Source organism: Pituophis catenifer, unplaced genomic scaffold, assembly GCF_029215685.1.
Source record: "Pituophis catenifer annectens isolate HBS135680 unplaced genomic scaffold, rPitCat1.0.hap2 SCAF_3, whole genome shotgun sequence".
NCBI lineage: Eukaryota > Metazoa > Chordata > Lepidosauria > Squamata > Colubridae > Pituophis > Pituophis catenifer.
Genome location: NW_027256883.1, coordinates 182,438,902 through 182,445,502, shown reverse-complemented (window position 1 = coordinate 182,445,502; position 6,601 = coordinate 182,438,902). Strand labels below are relative to the sequence as shown.

The 6,601-nt window shown below is 37.1% G+C and overlaps 1 pseudogene; it reads left to right on the top strand.

The window, feature by feature from the left end:
• The first annotated feature begins 781 nt into the window (after positions 1–781).
• Positions 782–3,426, top strand: LOC139315090 (E3 SUMO-protein ligase KIAA1586-like; annotated as a pseudogene).
• The last annotated feature ends 3,175 nt before the right edge of the window (positions 3,427–6,601 follow it).

The following is a 6,601-nucleotide window of genomic DNA, read 5'->3' as shown; positions in this document are numbered from 1 at the left end:
TTGGTTTTTGAGTTCTTTGTGGCTATGAGGTTCCTGCTTGTTGCAGGGGCCATTTTGGGTGAAGTGCAGCTGCTTTTGCATTGTGTGTAAAGGCAATGAATAATAAGTTACTCTTTTATAAAAGTGTTAGATGTATTAAAAAGCTATGATGTTCTTACTGTTGCAAACTGAATACAAATTGTAATCAGTAGAGACAATGTGTAATGACTTGCTAAAAGCTCCCTAGGAGACAGGAACCTACGGCTTGGGCAAGACCACTATCAGTAAGAAAAGAACATCCACTCAAGGTGAAAATTAAAAGTAAACATGATAGTTGTTGTTAGGCAGGAAATGTCAAGATGGCCCTTTAAAGTGTAAAATAACTTGGAGAATGACTTAGGAAAATAAAGGGGAGTTGGGAGGGCTTCCCAACTGGCATGCATTGTGTAGGAGTATAAAATGTGTAGCTTGAAAACTGCATTTTGAGCTCTTTGAACTCAATCCAATTGGGAAGGGTCTAAGAGGCTGCACTTGCAACCGCTTTTTATTTTTCTTCATGATATCTCCGATAAACCTTTGATTTTGTGAACCAGACTTGTTTTTTAATTGTGAGTATATAATGGGGGTTTTTATATCTCACATGTGTGAGTCAGTTGTGTTGTTTTGTGTTGTGTGTGTGTAAAGTGTGAAAGTTGGTTTTTGAGCTCTTTGAACTTTTTGTGTGCTTTTACATTGTGTGTCCTAAGCTAACAAAGCTCCTTTTTTTTTTCTTTTGCAGTAGCAGCCACCTTTAATAGAAAGGATGAAAAGGCAAAAGACTTTAATCAGTTTCTTGGCCAAGAAACCAAAACTTGCACAACAACCATCAGAAGTGGCCTTGGATGATCCAAAACCATCCCAATCACCACAAGCACCACCTCTTCCACCACTTGAAACCGGAGAAAGCAGCAAGTCAAGTATTGAGTCACCCACCACGCCCAAAATTAAAAGCATTCTTCCAGACTGCTGGACCATGCAACAGTACAGCTACTTCCAAGAGAAGTATGACAGGTTGGAAGTTTCAAACAAGAAACTAGGTTGCAAGTACTGTGCGAAACATGACTTCACAATAGAGAGCAGTATTCATGTGTCCAAAGAATGGAAGCTTTTCAAGATTGAGGCGGCTGGGGGGAAAAAGGAAGTGCAGCAGGCGTCTCTAAGGAAGAAAATGAGAGAACATTTCATATCAAAATCATACACCATTTGTAGAGACAATGTAAAATAAGCAGAGCAGGAAACCATAACAAAAGCAATGGACAAGATTTCTGAAAGGCAATATGGCACCACTTCTAAAATGTTCAAAACTGTTTACAGCCTGGCAAAAACATGCAGACCAATATCAAGCATAGAGGAATTGGTAGAATTACAAACTGAAAATGGAGTAGATCTGGGAGTAGGACTGCATTCAAGGCCAACAGTTGTGAAAATAATTGAGTGCATTGCAAATGAAATTAAAACCCAAATGTTTACCAGCATCATTGCACAGAATCTGAAAATTTGTCTGATCATTGATGAAGCCTCAACAGTATCCTGCAAACCAGTTTTGATAGTTTTTGTAAAATTTGAGGACTCAGAGGACCCCACCAACAATTTTTGTTGAGCTTGTTGAATTGAAAAAACAAGATGCAATATGCATCTTGCATATTGCATCTTCTGCAGTTTTTATCTTTATTCAAACTTCTATACCGCCCTTCTCCTTTCGGACTCAGGGCGGTGCACAGCCAGAAATAAAACATTTTATATACAAAAGTTAAAATAAATTTAAAATAATTAAATAAATTTGGCCCATTAATTTAAACATTCCAATTAAAAGCCATCAAAATTTATTAAAACCAATCATAAAATCAGTTTTTGAAAGTTTATGTAAAGTTGGGTTTACCTGAGACTACCTACAAAAAAATTTAATAGCATTCTGCTCTGATGGTGCCAGTGTTATGCTTGGGAGAAAATCTGGAGTGAGCACCAGAATAGCAAAAGCGTTTCCAAACATCATCATATGGCACTGCTTGAAGCATCGCGTCCAACTTTTTTTAGATGATACCATAAAGGAAATAAAGCAAGTAAATCCTATGCCACTCAGGAGCCTGAGTGGCATAGGAGGCTAATGTCCCTTACTAAGGCAGCATTTAACATCCAGCTGCCTGCAATTACTGCGAGTTCAATTCTCACCAGGCTCAAGGTCAACTCAGCCTTCCATCCTTTCTAAGGTGGGTAAAATGAGGACCCGGTTTGTGGGGCAATAAGCTGACTTTGTATAAAATATACAAAAGTATGAAGGATATTGCTTAACGCATTGTAAGCCACCCTGAGTCTCCAGAGAAGGCGGCATATAAAAATAAATAAAATAAAAATAAAAATAAATTATTTTAAAATATTTATTGATAATATATGCTCCATTTTTCAGCAATCCAATAAGAACCGAGTTGAACTTGATGAAATATCCGAAGAACTTGACAATAACATAATAAGGATTGGTAGAGTTTTTGGGCCAAGATGGGCTGCCTGTAGTTTAAGGGCAACCATAGCTGTGTGGTGTGCTTATCCAGCATTACATCAATATTTTCATGCAAATGCAAAATACTCAGGTATGGCTGCCTGTCTGGAAAATAAATATTTTTTAAATGATTTGGCATTGATGATCGATATTCTGGAAGAAATCTCACTTCTTTCAACTGCACTGCAAGCACACAATACAGACATCATAAAGGCTGAAAAACTGGTGAGAAGATCAATGAAAGCATTTGAACTGCTTACAAAGGGAAAGGGCCCATACGAAAGAAAAGTTGATGGACTAATTACTTCAGAAACCTTCAGAAATATAAACTTTGTAGAAAATCATCAAATTGTTGGACTTCATCAGGAAGGACTTTTAGGAAGCATCATAACAAATTTGCAGAAACAACTGATGGATGTGAACATTTAAAAACTGGTAGCCAATTGCAAGATACTACAAATAAATTACAGTTTCTACGTTTTTTGGTGCCAGAGTACTGGGATTTTGAGGAAGTAGTCATTCCATGGACAGCAGCTCAAGAACAACTGCACACATTTGGTGACATTTTCAATTACAACATTAACATCAATGACTATAGAGATTTTGTGGAGAATGTGTTAAAAGATTTGAAGAGGTATGTAATTCCTGACAGTATGAAAAAAGCAAAAGATATTGTCAGAACAAAAGCGGAAAGGGGTTTTTCAAAAATGAACTTCATATGTTCAGAGAGCAGAAGTCGCCTAACCATTTCCAATTTAACCAACCTCATGACCATCAGCATTACTGGCCTACCTCTTCCAAAATGGGACCCTATTCCTGCAGTGAAAAGTAGTTCAGAGAACACCATCGCTCAGCCAATGATCCGCGCATCAAGTTCAAGAAAAGTGGAAGTGAGGAGAGTGCCACTGAAATAGCTATGTGGAAACATCTTAAAACTAAAGACGACTAACAGTTTTATGTAAGTATTTGTGTACCTCTTTTATTGTTTTTTATTGTTTTGTGTACTTTTATTCTTATTTAAGTATTAAATGGTTAAATTTGTATATCATGGTGTATCTTCTTTTTGTAGGTCATTATTATCATTGGTGCAAAGAAGTGATGTCAAAGACAACACTTTTATTGCTCTTATGTATTTGTGTATCTCTTATTGTTTTGTGTACTTCATTTATTCTTATTTAAATACTAATTGCATGAAATAATTGGTATATTTTCTTTTTGTAGGTCAATAAAGGGTAAAGAAGTGACGTTGATTTGGTCACACCCACCTGGTCACATGACCACCAAGCCATGACCACCGAGTCACCTGACCACCAAGCCACACCCACCTAATAAGCCATGGCCACAGAACCAGTAGGGAAAATTTTTAGATTTCACCCCTGGACCACATGCAACTCCTAAAGGGTGCGAGTAAGTTAGGAAAAGTCTTTCTCTATTATACCATATAAAACATTCTTTGACAGTGCTGATATTTTTTCTTCACAGCGGTGAAATAAATAAATATATAAAAATAAAAAAGTATCAGGACTCTCCATCCCTAAGCTACATATGCCACTAGCAAATACAATTCTATGATTTTAATGTATTCATCAAACATGGGTGGCCTTTATGTCACGATACAAAGAAGAGATCAGTTTGGCAGAAGATATAGATCCAGATTATCATAGTAGCAGTATGTTTCTGTAAACCTTGGGATGGAATAGTTCCTACTGCCTGAGACTTTCTTAGATTGATTCCCTCAAGGTGCAGGGTTTATTTTTATTTAGTGTATGGCACGTGTTAGGTGGCTGGCTGCCTCTGTGAAAGGAATTTTTTCAGGCAGTGTTATCTTTATCCACGGAATGCCTGAATGCCGGTAGGCAATCGGGGAGGTTCCTTTCTTGTCCCTTCCGCAGTTTATTCGCTCACGGGAATCGAACCGCTGAGCTGCCAACCTCAGTGGTGCACAGGCCCAGCATCTTACGAGTGAGCCACTGCAGCCCCAAAGGTGCAGGGTATTTTCCCTTTGATACTGAACTGCCATTCAAGCCAATACCCAGGCTACTAAATATTGGTGGTAGAGGATATAAAGATCAATAAACCATCTGTGCTACAAAATTCTAGATGTGGTAGCTCTACAATGAAGACACAATTGTCAAAAAAGCTGAACTCAGGTAATGGTCCATTCAGAAGCAAAATGTTTATCATAATTAAGAACAGCTCTGATACTCATGCAGATCAACATGTGATACAGTTTATTTACTAAATATAAATTAGGTCTTGAGAACACTTGTCTGCCCTTATTTGGGCTGGGAAATTAAGCTGATCTGGGCCAGTACTTTGATGGCAAACTTCCAGTGGACTTTAGGATTTTGACTAGTCTGGAAAAAAATCCTGGATAAAAGTATTGGCAAATCAGTCCATAGCATTGCCAAGAAAGGTTGATAGGTATATTAGTCTGAAGGGTTTTTTTATTTTTTCTTATCTTAAAAAATTCCAAAGCAGTTTACAACAACATAAATGCATAAACCACAAACAGGATTTAAATAATGTATTTATTTAACAGATAGTTAGGAAATCATATCTGGGAAAGGCCAATATTTTTTTTTAAAGTTCTTAAAATATATCCCATGGGGCAAACAATATTTCTAAAAGGTTTGCCTTCCCATGGCAGCCAATAAGCCATAATGTGAGGAACAAGAGCGCCTCGAAAAATTGTATGCATTTGTATGCTGATATAATTGATGATGTGCTTTAAATTTGGAATATTTAATTTTAAAATCCCATTGTTTCAGGTTTTTTTAGAATACTAGTTCCCTGTTGGTCTTTCCTAACCTCTCTCTGCTTCTTTATTGGACTCCCTTTGCTTGGCCCTTGAAGTTTGCTCGGATTTTTTTGGGGGGTACTATTGATGAAATAGAGTTTTAAAGAAAAACCAAATGAGAACTTGATTTTCCTTGGTCATAGCACCTCTTTCCTTGAATCCTGAAACATCATTAGGCTAGACAGCAATAGATGTAATGATAATCACAATCCCAACTGCTTGGCCCTTGAACCTCTACCCTTCTCTCTATGTGCAATGTTATCTCAACTATTCTCCTGACATTTGTAGAGTTAGTACTATAATGAACAATGGCCCGGTAGTAGTTTTATGGTGTAGAAATACTGCTATTATCCTTCTCCCCCTGTGATCCCTACTGCAACAGGGATCAGATGCCAAAAAATATATATAGTTCAAATGTTTTCCGAAGACACCAATTAATTGTCTGCACAGGAGACTTGAAAGAAATAAAAAGAGAGAAACTCCAAAAAAAAAATTCCAGTTCAGCTGTATACTAAGAATGAACAGTTAGCATTGTTGTTCATTACTAGCATCTTAGCATTTAATTACAATGCAGGTTTCTTTTCTAGATTATGTAGTTTAATTAAGTTCTAAGCTGAGCAAACTAAGTAAATTATAATTAATGTGACTCCTAAATGCTCTTATGTTTCCTAAATGTACAACACATTGTAGGTGCAAATGCCATTTCCCTCAGGAGACCTCCTTGAATTATTTTGCTTCTGCTGTATCTTCCAGCATAAAGCACCAATATATACACATCTGCAGCAGCATCACAGTATGAGTGATGGTAGAAAGGGGATTCAGTATGCACATCATGAGAAAACATAACACTGTAAAAACTGTGTCAAAGCAGTCAAAATGACAGCTCTGTTCACTAGCAACCAATTAATTGACAACTGGATTTACGTAGTCTGAAAGCACCAGGGGGCTTATTTGCCTTATCCACTAACAAAGCAAATGCCTCCGGTCTGAACAAAATGCTCTGATGAGCCACTTTAAGCCAAAGAATCTCAAATGAACTGAGTCATATTTAAGAAGAACACAATTTTATAATAAGGGGGATTGCTTTCATGCGTGGCTAGTTTTGCTAGGCAAGTAGCTGAAATATCAGACATGGAGAAGGTGACTAGAATGCTTTTCATGTCGTTGGTGACAGCCTTCTTGAACTACTTTTGTAATAATTCGTGGAAGATTTCATTTTTTAAAAAAATCAAAGCTTCTCATTGTTCCCATGCACATACAGGAAGTCCTCAACTTACAACTATTTGTTT